Raw genomic sequence first — 17,467 nt, 5'->3', positions numbered from 1 at the left:
TCTCGTCATTGATGTTTCTATTTCTCCTTCTTTCTTCCTCTCTGAAATCAATAAACAGTATATTTTTTAAAAAATTAAAGTAATGTCCAGTGGGAGAAGCCAGACACAAAATAACACACATTATTCTTCTTGGGTACAGTACAAAAACAGGCAAAGTTATCTGTGTTGTTAGAAGTCAGTCTAGTGGTTATCCTTGAGGGAGGTAGTGACCTGAAGGGAGCAGGAGGAGGTTTAGCCTGTATTTTGTAGTACTTGTCTTCAGAGCACTAATTATGTATCCTCTTGCCTAAGACTTTCTGATAGAAATAAAATTTATGTCCAGAAAACATATACAAAACTTATAAAGAGGGCTAAAATATACTTTGCCTAAATGCGTCAGAAACACCATCAAATTTATGTTGAAGTTAGAAGTGCTTTCTTCTTTCTTAAAATCCTTAGTCATCACCTCTGTATCTTTTTGGGCCCAGTACGCTTTCTGAGATTTGGTTGCATGGCCCAAGCCTCTGGAGCCTTTCTGCTGGGCCAGCTGTCAATGAATGAAAAATAAGCAAGCTCTCAATTGCACAACATGTATCAATTCATGCAGTTCTAGAAAAGGAGTATGTGATTTGATCTTCAGTAGCTGGGGTCTGGTGGCGGGAAAGTGATGATAACTATGTCTGGTTTTTATATCAACCTCAATCATTCACTGTCTATCAATTGGTTTTAATAAGGTGCTCAGAGACATACATTTAATTTCCATAAATTATTTGTTGATTACCTGAATTAAATTTTCTGTCCAGCTTCTCCTTGTACTCTCTTAGGCCACTTTCCCCACCATCCAGCTGGTGGGTGCCAGTAGAAATCAGAAACTAATTTTGATTTTGGTGTAAATTTGTGGTTTTCAATTGGGACCGATTTTGCCTCCCTAGGGTGCATTTTTGGTTGTCACACTGGCATCTAATGATGGAAGCCAGGGTTGCTGGTAACATCCTATAATGCACAGGCAAAGAATTATCAGGTCCAAAATGTCAATAGTCTTGAAGTTGAGAAATTCTGCCCTCAATGAGGATAAAATACAGAAGCAATTCACAATTAACAAATATATTTCAAATTGAAGTATGAGTGATTTGGAGCTTACCTCTCTTTCGGATTCACTATTCCACAACTTCCCCCATGAACAAAAATAACGGACATTGAATATGCACTTCCTACTCCTTGTGCACGTTTCTCAGTGGTAGACACTCCCTCTTTTCAAATGGGAATGCCTAATGCTGGTTAATTACACAATGGCTTAGGTATATATATGGGCAGTAGAAATTCAAGTGAAGAACTTTTCATAGAGTCTTAACAAAGAGTGAGGAAAATATTCTCCATGTCAGATCTTTTGGACTTCAAGAGGGTCAAGCCTCTGGATGTTTTGCTTTCTGCATGTTTACCCAATTTTTATATATTCTTTTGATACCTCAAAGGCCTATTTCATTATCCTCCTTTGGCCCTGATTAACTGAGTTACTTGCATGCTCAGACTTCAGTTCTGCACGACTGGACAAATTCTTGGCACGAACCTTACTTTCGCATCCTCATGCTGAAAGAATTGTTAATATTGATCATTTTTTAATTGCTTTTCACATTTCTTTCAGGAGTGAGCTTGGAATGTTCTTTAATTTACATTTGTCGCTACAGCACTGGAAACAGCATTTGTTCTTTGACATGAATAAATTAAATTTTATTTGGGAAAATTAATTCAACACAATGTAAAGTTGTAAGCAGGGTCCCTGTAGGGACACTTTCATTCTGTGGCTGCTCGTCTGCACTTCCAGCCACAGGTAACTTACTGACTGCATCCCAAAAAGGAGTCTTCAGCATTTGAAGGGTCAGTTGAAAGGGCCCAAAGAAATGTGCTCTTATTAATAGTCCAGCTAGAATGTGGCCACATGTCTGGTTCAAAATTGAAATTCATAATGGCATCTAAGAGAATGGGTTGGTTCCAGGACCTTGCAGAAGCTCTAAGCCATGCAGAAGATTCTAGTGAGCCCCAATTCTGCCAACCCTTACCCAGCACTCCTTCCCGAGAACTTTGGGGGATGAGAAAGAAGTAAGGAGTAGGTCTGAGGACCCATGTGCTGCCATGGGAGTATACTATCAAAGTATACTTTAAGCTTCCAAATTGAAGGAAGAATGTGCGAGGTGACTATGTTTCTTAAACCCAGGTCTAACCCAAACCCTGGTCCTCTCTCCAGACCCTGGAGACTCTGAAGTCACTGTGTTTAGAAAAATAATTGTGAGATTTTTTTTCTCCAGTGTGCTGCTGACCTTGCCTTGGGAAAATGTGTGTAAAATGTATCCTAAATCGCATCTTCTTGTTGACTCTGTCCCTAGCTGAAATAGAGTAAATGTACAATGATTATCACTATTTGACATGACCATAAAAATATGAGGATAATAATCATGGAAATTATTTTCATGGAAGTTCAATTAACCAATTTTTCAACAGCAGAAACACAAACATTTAAAACTTTTTAAAGTTTTAAAGTAAACATGGCAGTTTTTAGGTAAACTCATAGCTAGAAAGTTATGAAAAAATTTTATAACCACAAAGATGCTGTATAACAGGTCCCTATATCGCAATATAGAGCTAGTGTGGTCAGATGACTATAACAATGTTAAGAGCAAAGATTTGGTGTCAAATAGACCCTGCTTTTGCCACTTATGAGTGGCCTTTGACCAGTGACATAAACTTAGCCTCAGTTTCTTTATATTCAAGTGAAGATAATAATGATACAGACTTTGAGAAATATTAAATGACTTATTGTGTATAAAATGCTTATTCAGTCCTTCAATAAATACTCATTTATATTTATTATTCTTATACACCAGGTAATAGTGTACTTAATTCACTGGCATTAATGGTTGTTGTGAAACCATTACCATTATCCATTTCTAAAACTTTTTCATCATCCCAAACAAAAATTCTGTACCCATAACAATCATTTGCCATTCAAGTAGTCATTTTTAAATGATTATTTTATTATCTTTTTACATAATGAACAGCATAATTCCCTTTAATATTATGAAGTATACCATCACTGTAGAAAATTAGAAACTATAGATAAAAATGAAAGTTAAATCATTTGAAATTTCACTCTTCACAAATCAGTAACATTAAAAATTTGGTATATTGTGTCATTAGTTTTCCTCTTACAAACATATATGTAAAGTGAAATCCTATTTTAAATTTTATTTTTTAACCACTTCAAAAATCTTTTCACTAGGTAAGCACATTTCAGTAGAAGTGGTACATAACCATGAAAAAAAGAGGCAAAAACTACTTTTTCTCTTTAAAAAGGTTTGATGGGGAGGCAGTGAGGAAAGGCCAAAATGACTTGTTTTTATGGAAACCACTTCATCTGAAGACTAATTTTCCTTAATGTACAGCTGTCAAGAGCCTAAGAATTACTATAGGAACTCAGCCTAAAGCCTAATTGTCATTCTTCAGAGTCTTTCAAAATGAACAGAAATCTCAAAACATAAGACTCAAGCCCTAGCTGGTTTGGCTCAGTGGATAGAGTGTCGGCCTGTGGACAGAAGGGTCCCAGGTTCGATTCTGGTCAAGGGCACATACCTTGGTTGCATGCTCCTCCCCAGCCAGGCCCTGGTAGGGGCTCGTGCAGATGGCAACCAATCGATGCTTCTCTCACATTGATATTTCTCTTTGTCCTTCCCTCTCTCTTCTACTCTCTCTAAAAATCAATGGAAAAACATCCTCAGGTGAGGATTAAAAATTAAATACATAAATAAATAAATATAAATAAAGGGTACACCTTAACAGAACATATTCTAAGAACTAATAGATGTACAAAGAAATCATAATGTTAGAGGCAATATTGCTATTATTATATGGAAGCTATTTAAAATAAACTATAGTTTATTGCAAATAGTAATGATATTGAGGTTAGGAGCAAAGATTTTCAGTGTAAGAAAAATAAGTAGAAAGTCAAAGAACTTAAGTAAAAATATCCTACAGGATTACATTGTTCAATGTTAAATTTGAATTAGAAATACAATTTCCCTCAGCATTTTTTTCCTTTTTGAATATACATTTCCCCTAGTATTATCTACTGAAAAGGCATAGAAGCAATGACAGTCCGGTAGCCATGATGATTCAATGATGATTGAATGAAACCTTTGGTTGAAAGGCAGATGGGAACATTACCATGAGGGATAATAATGCTGTCAGCACATGACAGGTCAATCTTAGCATCTCTAAAGTGGAAAAACCAGATATCATATGTCTCCTGATGTGATGATGTGCCACTTCATTGGGTGGGGGGAGTTGACCCTGAATCTACTAAATTCTTTTCATCCAACTTTCATGTACAGGAACAACAGGGTATAAAGGAGGAAGTTAAATGACATCACAAGAAAGCAAACATTCCTCAAACAACTTAACATGGTTTCTGCCCCTCCTTAAAGGCAGGGAGGAAAGGAAAGGGGAGAGAGTGACTGTTTCAGATGAAAAGAAGCTGAGAGGCACAGCAACCAAATGTTTTGTATAGATGTTGTTTGTATCCTGATTCTAAGAACTGTAAAAACATTTTTTTGAGACAATCAGGAAATTTGATTATGGTCTTGGATATTAAAGGATGCTGGAGAACTATTAATTTTGTTAAGTGTAATAATGACATTTTGGTTATGTAAGAAAATGTCCATTCTTTTTAGCTATTCATACTAAAGTATCACTATGATGCTTGACATGACACAATGTCTGGGATTCACTTTAAAATATTTCAGCAAAGAAAAAAAGGGGAACAGATGAAGCAAACGTGGGAAAAACTTTTGTTGAACCTGGGTAGTATCTGTTCTTGTTACTATTGCTGTGTAATAATGTGATCTCAAGATTTACTGAATTAAATGCAATAACCATTATATCTTGTATTTTCTCTGGATCAGAAATATGGGAAGGGCTTGGCTGGGCAGTCCTGGCTCTCGAGGTTTCTCATGTGATGATGGCTGCTGCTCTAACAGATAGTGGGATGCGGGTGCAGGCAGAGTGGGTGCATGTAGTCACAGGCCTCTTCCTCTGATCTCTCCATGAGGGTTAAGTTGACCTTTCTTTCACATGATGGCCTCAGGGCAGACAGAATGCTTGCTTGGTAGCAGTTGTCTTCAAAAGCCAGTATTCCAGTGAACAGAGTAGAAGCACATTGCCTTTTATGCCCTCCCCTGGGAAGTCACGTAGTGCCATTTCCTCTGTAGGGTATTGGTCGAAGCAGAAGCAACATAGGTTGCACTTTTGGGGAAAGGATTGTCAAAAACTTTGTGCACATATTTTAAAACTGCCATATCATCCCACACATCTGGTGACTAGCCCCCAACTCAAAAGACCACAAAAGAATTGACAGCCTATTTATCATGGTTACTCATAAGTGGGGATTTTTATGATTTCCCCCGATCACGGAACAACTGATTCTTTCTGAAATTCCCATAGACCTTACAGATTTATCTAAAACTTCATAAGCTGGGACCTCTTAAATTACTTTATGAGATAGCACTTGTGAGATGCCTGGCCCACTACTGGGTCCATAATAAATACTCTGCAACTGTTGGTTCTATCTGATCATTTGTTGTTACTGTTTGAGCACACCATTAATAAATCGTAGTTGGTATGACATCATGAGTTTCTGAAAGGCCTGGCACAGATACAGTTTGCAGGAGGAATGGGACCTCTGTAGAAACTAAAATTCATTCCCAAAATGTTGCAATTGGACAATGGTTGGAGATAACAGGGAGTAAGCTACTATATAGGCCAGAATCCTTATTTTGTTTTCCAATTTGTTTATATTTTCTGTCAGCTTTCTTTTTTTCCAGATTGCCTTTTTAAAAACTTTCCTGAGCAACAGAAAAATAAGAGCATCTCCCTTATGTGAAGTATGAATACATCGTGCCAAAGCTTTTTATAGAATACTATTGATGTTTAGAATCCCATCTGTTTTAAAATATTTCTGAAGATTAAGCAAAATACAGACCAGATTTGAATCTATAAAAAACCTCAGATTTTCTTTTTAAATCTTAAGTGTAAAAGATAACCATAAATTCTAATGTTATACACTGAAATTAATTTGCAATTTCAATTAATGTGTAATTTCTCAAACTGGTAGAAATGTTAATCAGGTAATTACTATAGTGATTTAAAAAAAGAAAACTTAATATTTTTTCTTTCTCTTAAAATAAACTTAATATTTTAACATTCTAATATTTTCTCTTCCCTAAAAGATCCCTTAAAATTACAAGTCACGTAACAATAGGCTAATTATAAATTATGAATATTTATTTATTAAAATACAGTGGGGCCTTGACTTACAAGTTTAATTAATTCATTCCGAGACCGAGACCGAGACCGAGCTCGTTAAGGAGCTCGTTAACTCAAATTACTCTATCAACTCAATGCAAAAAATCGGCCAAGAGACAGCTGGTATCTCAAAAAACTCGTTAGTCGGGACACTCGTAAGTCAAGGCCCCACTGTACTTTATTTTCATTAATTTTATTTTATTAATAAAATTACATTGTAGTGTTCAAACTCTTTACTAATATTCATTGTCTATCCTTCCAACAATTATAAAATTCAATGCCTTCATTTTTTTTCTCTTTAGTGGCCTTTATTACCCAGGGATATTTGTGGAATTGATATTTAGCTCCACATACCTTGGCCTAATAACTTTAAGAATTCCATGTTCCCAATCAGTCAATTATGCTATATCATAGGGCATACAATTTCAGAGGTTCAAAGGCTATTGACTGAATTCAATTGTGATTTTTATATCACAGGCCAAAAAAAAAAATCTCAAAAATTGCAAACAGATGAGTCTAGAATGAGTCCTTACATTCTTAGCAAAATGGCTTATTTACCTTCTACATCATGTCCTGTAAGAAAAATGCTTTTTTTGTAAATGACATTTTATTGAAATCAAGAGTAGGCCTGGAAAAAAAAAGGGGGAGTACTACATATATTTTCTTTATTACATTCTTTGTGTGATATGTTCTGGCAAAATAGAAGGCATTACAGAAACCATTTAACTGAGAAAAAAATTCTACTCCTCACACAACTCTCACTGATGTCAGTGGGAGTTCTGTGAATGGAACAAATGTTGAACTTTACCCTGCAATGTTTAAACTGCAATCCTCCCTGCTCTTGGCGGAGCCTGGCTTCCCACTGAAAGGCATTGTAGTCTGTGCAGGGATTACACAGCGGGTTAATAGTCTAGTTTTTTTTGCTTCTTTTGGAGCAACAGATGAAACATAATACCTTCTTTTAGGGCTATTACATATTTTTCAATACAAAAGACTTTAAATGAGGTGGTGTGAGAAAGTAAAAGGTAGAGTCTGTGGATGGAAATTTATGTTGGTAATGATTCTTGAACTACCTTCTCTATTAGTCACTCAGAAGCATCAGTGAGTCCTATACATTAAAGGCAAAAATATTACACACTGTATAGCATATCAGTATGGGAGCCATGCTCACTCTGTTTTTGTTATACTCCATTACACATGTATAAAGAATGATTATCACCAAGATTCCAACACAGATGGTTTTTGGTAAAATGAGATAAAGTGATTATAAATGAGATGAAAACACAGTATCATCATTCCAAGGTAAACTTCTGCAGTACCAAATTGGAATGGCTTATTTCTTTAAAAAAAATAATATATAATTGATTTCAGAGAGGAAGGGAGAGAGAGATAGAAAGAAACATCAACGATGAGAATCATTAATCAGCTGCCTCCTGCACGCTCTCACCAGGGATTGAACCTGGGACCCCTCAGTCCGCAGGCCGACGCTCTATCCACTGAGCCAAACTGGCTAGGGCAGAATGGCTTATTTCTTTATATTTAATCCCATGAATACAGAAGATGTGACTCTAGTCATGAATAGCACCATTATCAGGATCCTATTGTTTCTACTTGGTGGAATATTTCCCTTTTATTTTGTATACTTTGTAAGTCCTTTATTTTCTACAATGCATACACATTGCCTTTCAAATAGAAAAAGAGAGAGAAAGAGAAGAAAGGGACCAGCTTTTGTTTTAAAGGAGCAGAGGAAGAGGAAGACAAAGAAACAGGAAGTATTTCAAGGTGAAATCAAAACTGCTTTTGTTTTTATTCAATAGAAGATTGTGAGTTACGAGAAAAAAATCCCCAGTGATTAAAAGTGAAAATGTTGGCCAAAATACGATGTGGAAAATCTATTGATACAGGCAGTAAAAGTAGTCACAGGGCCACATAGAAGTGAATGGCACTTACACTCTGTCTCAGGCTGCTGGGTTCATATTCCAGTTCTACAACTTCCTAGCAAGGTAATCTTGTGCAGGCAGGTTATCTATTAACTGGCATCATAATTTATTGTTCTGATAAGGATGTATTGAAGAAGAGGAGTGAGTCAGAAGCTTGGGAGGAGTTTACAGAGGCCAGGCTGTGCTGCTTGGATCAGCTGTAAAAGTCAGATACTGGCTTCCAAAGGTAGCTGAGAGGAACAGTGGGGAGCCTCAATGTCTGCAGTCAAGGTTGCCCTCTGTTCCACTCATTTTCTACTCAGAGGCACTTGGTACAGCAGGATCCTGTGTCCTGGGATATCAGACACACTCAGAAATGGAATGGCCTTTAGCAGTTTCCTTTCTTTTTAACTAATTCACAACTATTATTTTTTATAGTATGGATTGTTTTTTAGTTTATCTATACTCAATGTCAATGTTATTCATTTCTTATTTTTTTAAAACTTTTCCCTTATATAATATTTTGAAATCGATCTTGTTTGTGGCTTTTAGGAGAATTTAGCCTTAATTTTTTTTCTCTACTTGCTGTTTTTGGTGATTTTTTTAAACTCTCATTTTCTCTCTCCCTTCACCTGTTTGTTTTCTACAAACTTATTTTAGTCTTTTAAAAATATTTTGCTGGCAAGCCAAGATGGCATACAAGTACATCCAGCAGCTATGGAGGAAGAAGCAGCCAGATGTAATGAACTTTTCCCTCAGGTTGTACCGCCCGCTCTCCACATCCACAGAGTGTCTGGGGGCCTGGCTGCAGGAATGGCCCAGTGTGTGGCAGGCATAGGGGTATCCACAGTGAGAAGGCTATACAATGCCTGCATGACTATCTGGCCTCCTACTTGGTAAAGGTGAGAAGCCTGGAGGCTGATAATCGGAGACCGGAGAGCAAAATCTGGGAACACCTGAAGAAGAAGGGACCCCAGGTCAGAGACAGGGGACATTACTTCAAAACCACCCAGGTCCTGAGAACTCAGATCTTTGCAAATTCTGTGGACAATGCCTGCATTGTTCTGCAGATTGACATCAGCCCATCTTGCTGCTGATGACTTCAGAGTCAAGTATGAGACGTAGCTGGCCATGAGCCAGTCTGTGGAGAGTGACATCATTGGTCTCCGAAAGGTCATTGATGACATCCATCTCACTCATCTGCAGCTGGAGAGAGAGATTAAGGCTCTCAAAGAAGAGCTGCTCCTCAAGAAGAAGAATCCCAAGGAAGAAGTGAATGATCAACAAAACCAGATTGCCACCTCTGAGTTGACTGTGAAGTTGGATGCCCCCAATCTTGGGACCTCAGCAAGATCATGGCAGTCATTCAGTCCCAGTATGACGAGCTGGCTCAAAATAATCAAGAAAAGCTAGACAAGAATTGGTCCCAGCAGACTGAGGAGAGCACCACAGTGGTCACCTTGCAGACCACTGAGATAGAAGCTGCTGAGATGACACAGAGCTGAGACATACAGTCCAGTCCTTGGAGACTGACCTGACCTGAATGAGGAATCTAAAGTCCAGCTTGGAGAACAGCCTGAGCGAGGTGGAGATGCACTATGCCATGAAGATGGAACATCTCAACAGGATCCTGCTGCAGCTGGAGTCAGAGCTGGCCCAGGTCCGGGCAAAGGGGCAGCGCCAGGCCCAGGAGTATACAGCCTGCTGAACTGCAAGGTCAAGCTGGAGGCTAAGATTGCCACCTACCACCACCTGCCAGAAGAAGGGGAGGACTTCCATCTTGGTGACGCCCTGGACAACAGCCACTCCATGCAATCCATCCAGCAACGTGGTGTCTGAGGTCAAGACACCGAAGTTCTGAGGTATTAAGGCAGCAGAAGCGGGGCACCCCTTGGGGTGCAGAAGGCCAATAAAAAGTTCAGAGATGATTGAACATAATTTTTTTAACTTCATGTCCTAGTTTTAAGTCTTGTGTTAGTCTTTTTAAAGAAATTATCTTAAGCCTACTTTTTTCTCTTTCTCTTCTTCTATTTGATCCCATATTTTTTCTCTATTACTTGTCTTTATAATAATTGGCAGGAAGCAAATCCAAGAAAGTGTGAAGAGTAGAGAGACTTCACCTTACAAACAGAGGCAGAGAGGCATTCTTCTCTTTCCTCTTTCCTATGGCTACTCCTGCACTTGCCTCCTTAGATCCTTCCCAGGATTCTCCAGCCCCAACAGAACCTTAGTTCGTGAGTTGGGGGAATTGGAGAGTTAATTCCCTTCAGGGCCTTAAACTCATTACAGCACTTTTGATTTGTGAGAACATTTGCTACCATCTCACCCTGTTCAGCCCTTAGCTGAGGAAACTAAAATCTTAAAATCCATAGTTTCCACAGTGTAATCATTGGAATTTGGTCACACTGTGGCAAATACATATCCAGAAGCCTGGTGGTCTGGCCTAGGGGAATATGCCCAAAGAGGGGGTCCACCAGTGTGTGCCCAGGCCTGACCTTTGGAGGTAGTACTGTTGAGCTTCCCTATAGACAGTCATGGACAGCAGCATCAGAAAGACTCTGTGTCTAGTTTCTGGGACCATGTTTAAGCCAGTTTAATGCCAATTTATTTGTCATCACATTAGTTCACTTCCCTTTCTGTCAAGGTCAGAGGAGCACCCTTTGTTTCTTCGGCTCCTCTCTAGAGCACTGAAAAGGTACTACCCCAACTGCAATAAAACAGCAAAAGCTAGCTAGAGTTTCAGTTATCCTGGTTCTAAAATAGGGTTGCTCCCCACCTGATTTTTAATGCCTTTGTATTTCTTTTTTGTGAACTGCTGGTTTATGTCTTTTGTAAATACCTCTATTGAAAAACAAACTGATGGTTGCCAGAGGGGAGAGAATTAGGGGGATTGGGTGAAAAATGGTGAAGGGATTAAGATGGACAAATTGGTAGTTACAAAATAGTCATGGGGATATAAAGTACAGCATAGAGAATATAGACAATAATATTGTAGTAACTATGTATGATGCCAGGAGGGTACTTGATACTTTGTAAATTATATGATTATCTAATCACTATGCTGTACACTGGAAACTAATATAAAATAACATTGAATGTCAAAAAAATACTTCTATTGGATTATTTTCTTCTGGGTTTTAAAGAGCTCTTTATACTTGTGTTATAGATATTAGCTATTAATTCTTATACATATTTTCTCTCATACTGTCCTAGGTCTTTTAACTTTGTGGTATCTTTTGCCAACAGAAGTTTAAAAAATTTAAGTAGTTCTATCTGTCACACATTTCTTTGGTGGTTTCTGGTTGTTCGTTGTCTGGATTATAGTGGTGGCGATGTGGTATAGTTGAACACATACTGAACTGGGGGGGGGAAATGCGTTCTAATTATGCTTCTGCCACTAACCAGGAGTGTGACTTTGGGCAAGTCTTCAAACCTGAGGTTCTTTACCTGTAAAATTAGAAACCAGATGACCTCCACAGTCCCTTCCTATTTATTCAACTGCTACTGAGAATTCTCAGATTCTATGTTTTAAAAGCTTATTTTCTTTAAATAAGCCAAATGTTCTCCCTAAAATTAACACTTCTAAATTGCCTGGCAATGTTCTCATAGAGTAAAATGTAGCCAGTGTCTCAATTATAAAAACTCCTTAAGTTTTGGCATCTGAATTAATGACCTGAATTTTTATATGAAAGGTGAATGAGTTTATATCTACTTCCTCTTATAGGCCATAGGCTTTAGGAAATAAACTTTGCATTCAATATGTATTCTAAAGTATGTATACTATAGAACCACTATGTCAATGGACATTGAATATGGCTTAGGATATTTTATTAATGATAATGATCTTTTATTTGGTGTTTATAGTGTGCTTTCATGTACTTCTTCTCATTTGGTGCCCTGATAATCCTATGAGGTAGATAAAATAGGCCTTCTCATTTCATTTTATAGATCGTGAACTACTGCACAGAGAAAATAAATTATTTGTCCAAGGTCACTAATTAATAAATTGTAATGCCAGTGCCATAACTTTTCTGAAAGACAATAATATTGAGAAAAAATTTATTGGCTGTTTCATTACTTCGGAAGACAAAATAGAAATATCAGTTATGTATGAGGTAGGGTGGTCAGAAATCAGGTAAATGAAATAAAATATCAAGACTGAAAAAGAAAAATTATGTTGAAAATTGTAAAATAAATATTTGAAAACTATTTCTTCTCTATATATTTATTTTGACATAAAGAAGTACAAACGCTTTGGAAGGAAAGTGACATTTCTATAAGTAGCTTGATATGCTATATGGCAGGAGATATGAAAAAATACTATGTAAAGTTTTGTATAAGAAAACTAAAACCCTCAGAGGGAGTTTCCAGAGGTAGAAGGAAGAGAAACTTAGTGTCCATTTTAGAGGAAAACTGGAAGAACAAGAAAATAAAAAATGAAGAAAACTAAAATACTGTATGATCTGATGGTTGACATTAATTTAATGACATTAATTTAATGGCATTGATTTAAAGGGATTAGACTAAGGAAAACAGAAGAGAGAGGAAATATAAAAAATATATTACTCAGATCAGCATTTTGAAGGAAATTTGCTGTCAATTCCCATAAAATAAATTTCTTTCCAACTGAGGAAAATATGAGTATAAATGTATATCCAGAATTATTTTAGAAAATCCAACTAAGAAATATCATTTTACAAATACTTATTGAACCAGATTTGGGTGAGACTTTTCCAGTATTTTGATTATGATGTGGTCATCATCAACAATGATTTACTCCTACTTTCAAATAGAAATGACATGCTTAACTAAAAAACAGTTTTTATGTAACATCTTAGAGCAGAGCATTTAGCCTCTTACTATACCTCTGATTATGCTTGATGCCTATATATTGGCTATTTTCATGGCAGATTTGATGCTGAATAGTGTTTTTTTTTTAAGACAAAATACTATACAAAAAAAAGTAAAGCTATTATGTCAGCTTAAGTAAGTAGGAAAAGCAGTTTTGTTACTCAAAGATAATATTCTTAAGTGAAAGCCTCCATTGAAGGGAAGTAGGCAGCAGTATTTACCCTTTTCTTTTGTTGATTTAATAGTGTTATGATTTAGAAAAAGTATACATATTGAAACAGATTATGATTCATACCAGGGAAAATTTGAGATGGGAGGTAGATCAGAAGAAGGTAATAAAGTTGGAAATTATAGGCTCACTATTTGCTGCAGTTGTCCTAGTTTTACATATGTTGTCCCTGTGTAATTACTATTATTGTCTATTAATTAACTCTCAAAAGTGTTCTAGTGTGGATGATATACTATATGCTGTCAGTGCATTTAAAAAATATTTTTATTGATTTCAGAGAGGAAGGGAGAGGGAGAGATAGAACATCAATGATGAGAGAGAATCATTGATGAGTTGCCTCCTGCACATCTCCTACTGGGGATCGAGCTGTACATGCCCTGACTGGGAATCGCACCATGGTCTCCTGGTTCATAGGTTGATGCTCAACCACTGAGCCATGCCAGCCAGGCCTGTCAGTGCATTTTAAAGTGCACTACTAACAATAGCTAACACTTTGGAGTCTGCCAAGCATTGCACTAAGCACTTTATGAGCATTGTCCCATGTAGTCCTCCCAATAATCTATGAAGCCGTTAATACTGTAGTCCCCATTCTAGAGAAGAGGAAACGCACGTTTATGTTTATAGATGCTCAGGAACTTGCCCAAGTTACTCAGTAGCCAGCTTTTGAAGTCAAGCCATCTTTTTTCAGAGGTCACACAAATAATCACCATGCATTATTTATTTTCTCCACACTTACAAAACTATAAGACATCTGAAAAAAATTTAACTATGATAGGCTACAAAATGTCTGATAAAAAAAAAAGATTATCAAGCTTATACTAGGGGAAAAACAACTTCAAAACTTTTCATAAAACTTTTCACAAATAGAGGCTGACTTCTTGTGATTTATAAAATATTATTGAAAATATGTCTGGCCCTGGCTGGTTTGGCTCAGTGGATAGAGCATCAGCGTGCAGGCTGAAGGGTCCCGGGTTCGATTCCGGTCAAGGGCACATGCCTGGGTTGCGGGCTTGATCCCTAGTGGGGGGCATGCGGGAGGCAGCCAATCAATGATTCTCTCTCATCATTGATGTTTCTATCTCTCTCTCCCTCTCCCTTCCTCTCTGAAATCAATAAAAATATATTTGAAAAAAGAAAATATGTCTGAAAGGCAGAAACATGCTGTGGGAGGGATGATTTCATCCCCAAAGTATTATAAAATCCTTAATTTTAATTCTTGCATGTACTGCCTCTTTTGAGCCCTGGCATCCCTTTCCCACACACCTCCACCCTAACCTCCTGCCGTTCCTATCTAGGGGCTAAGATGGAAGTGAAAATAGGGAAGTCAATCCCTATGAAAAATACATGTTATAATGTGTTTTGATCTGATCTAACGCTTCTAGACTTTTTCAAAAAAAGCAATCTAACCCTAATCTAGCCAGAATATTAACTTTTCCCCAAACACTACTGTATAGTGTTTCAGGAAACCAGTTTGGTTTTAGGTAACCAGTTCTTTACTAGGTGTTGAGAAAGGGAGAAAAGAAGGATATCATTCTAAACTTTCCCTCTGCTAACTTGGTCTCCACATTGCTTCTGTGCAGCTGCTCAGGTGGCACGGGGAAATGACAGGAGGGCCCTTAAAAACAGCGGGTAGGCTCTCTGCTGAGAAACATCCTCCCCCCCCCCCCCCATGGGTGCTGTGTGCATTCCCTGGAATGGTGAAGGCCTTGAGGCTTTTCTTCAGTTATGTGGCTTATCTCTAGTAGACAGTAATTCCCCTCCTGAATCCAGCCATTGGGAAGGGGAATCCCAAAGAAAGAATTCCTGTCTTTCACAGAGAATTATTTAGAGAAAGTATTTAGAGAATCACAATTGGGAAGATCAAGCTATACCATCCACAAATATTTATTAGCTTACTCTCTAAGGTCCTGGAGTTCAGTTTATTATTACAGAATCACAGTTAGCCAGCCTTGTTTAAGGTGAGGTTTTACTTCTCCTTTTAATCATAGTTGAAACTGTGAAGTCCATCTTAGTTCAACTATGGGAAGATTGTCAGAGAAAACTAATCTGTAAAGCACCCATTTGTTTAAAAAAAAGAACAAATGGAAGATTTGGCTATATCTGTATGTGCTGTTCATATGAGTTAGAACTAAGTAGTCAGTGATGAATAACAAAGATGCATCATCACTTCTGATTACTGAATACCCTGATCATATAGCTGTTATGTCACCATTTTGTATGAGCACAGATGCAGAGTTCCTGCTGAAGATACTTTACAAAGGGATTTGAAAAGAAATATTTGTCAAATCATTTAATTGGTAAATGCATCCTGTCTTCCATCCTTTTAAGGCCAGTGTTTTGGAGCTCTTACCGTGTAAGTATCACATGGGGGGCACTTTATTGTCTATACATCTGTACTCTCCATATATTGCCTTCAAAGTTAAACCACATTTTCCTCTCCTACCTACACAGCATCAGCATATGTCATCATTATAGTCCCTGCCATCAGAAGCTGCTTTGGGGAAACAATCTGATGAATTAGGTATAAATAACTAGTAAGGCTTAAAATATTACCTTCCCCTGGATTATGGCTTTGTGCTAGAGAAATAGACTGAAAGGGATTAAACATAATGGTAAAATATCAGGTGAGTTGGAGTAGGGACTTTTGGTTATAGGACTTTTCTAGTGCAAATGATAGGGTTGTTCCCATATGTGAGTTTAACTTTTAAAAACAGGCTAGGGCCAGGACAGGTCCTATTTATCTAGGGTGGGGGTAGGGGTGGGGGAAGTTAGGTCTATTTGAGTCTATGATGTCACATGTAAAGAGGTGTGGAAGCCACCTGAGGCTAAACACAACCCTGGAATTCCGGACTCCTCAGGGAGGGTAGGGGGTGCTTCAGGACAGTGACCTTTCAGTTCAGAGCTCTGCCCTTGAGTCTGCTCAACGCAAACCAGTTGTTGAAAGTGGAGCAGGAAATCTTCCGTGTACAATATGCTAACTTTAGAACTGATCCAATGCCCAACACTCGTGTTCACATAAAATAACCAGCGAGGTATTACCAGCTTCCCTGGCTGCCGTTTCATTTCCTAGCTTCTTAAGCGCTCTTCCCTCCAGTTCAGCAGTGAACGAGCCTGAACACTGGTCCTAACAGAGAGTGAACCTTCAACCTCTGCTCCGGGAGAAGGAGCTCCCTGTGTCAATTCCAGCAGTTGTGGAAGTAGTTTAAAATGCTCCCTCCCCTAACAATGTCTTCAGTACCGTGGGGAGGCATTGCACGTGTTTGTCAGTAGCGTACAGCTCAGTGCGGTGAAGAATTCTGAGGGGCTGGATGAATTCCTCCCTTTGGAAGCGAGTCAGCAATCATGTGCAGGGCGCACAGCTCTTTATTCAAACTTGGTAACACGGAATTATCTCTGGGACCCAGGCGGAAGGACTGAACCGGCGACTCGAGGGACACGGAGAGTAATTACCGTCCCGCGCCCGGTTAAGCACCGCAGAGCCTGGGGGCGGGGGCGTGTTCCGTGGCCAGGACGTGCCTCCTCCGGGGGAAACCAGGCCGCCTTCTCCGCGCACACATTGAAAGCAGTAACTGCGAAAACGGCAATGTTACGGCTGAGGCGTTCTCTGCCATATGTGTTGACAGGAAGCGTTAAGAGTCCCTGCAGTAAACGCTGACGCTGCCTGGCTGAGCGACGGGGGCCAGCGCCGCGCCACGACTGCCCCGCCGGCACCGCGGGCGCTGGAAGCACGCGTCGCCTTCGGAGCGCGGTCCCGGTTTCTTCTAACAAAGGCTCGACCTCGGGGCGGATTCGTGTGCCGTCGTCGCTGCTACCACCCGACGGTTTTGTCAGCGCGCCCCGCCTGCATGCGGGCTGGGGATCGGATGACCCTAGCGACTCGCGCGTCCTTTGGGCTCAAAAAACATGGACCGTCGTGGAAGAGCGGACCCTGAGAGGGATCTAGGAAAGGACGGCGTGAGATCAAAGGTGTTTAACTCTGACCCCACCCGCTGAGGAGGCTAGGGAAACCAAAGGCCGTACCCAAGAAATTTTGTGCGACTCCTACGGCCCCACAGGAGAACCATCTGCGTTTCCAGTATATATGTTTTGCACGCGGTAACAGGATCATGCTTGAGAGGAGCAGAGGTGGAAGGAGCAA

At 38.9% G+C, this 17,467-nt stretch overlaps 1 pseudogene; it reads left to right on the top strand.

Moving 5' to 3' along the window:
* The first annotated feature begins 1,942 nt into the window (after window positions 1–1,942).
* Window positions 1,943–10,326, top strand: LOC102425906 (annotated as a pseudogene).
* The last annotated feature ends 7,141 nt before the right edge of the window (window positions 10,327–17,467 follow it).

The sequence above is a fragment of the Myotis lucifugus genome, unplaced genomic scaffold (assembly GCF_000147115.1).
Source record: "Myotis lucifugus unplaced genomic scaffold, Myoluc2.0 scaffold_0, whole genome shotgun sequence".
Taxonomy (NCBI): domain Eukaryota; kingdom Metazoa; phylum Chordata; class Mammalia; order Chiroptera; family Vespertilionidae; genus Myotis; species Myotis lucifugus.
The sequence above is the reverse complement of the archived record's forward strand: the minus strand, read 5'-3'. Positions and strand labels throughout refer to the sequence as shown.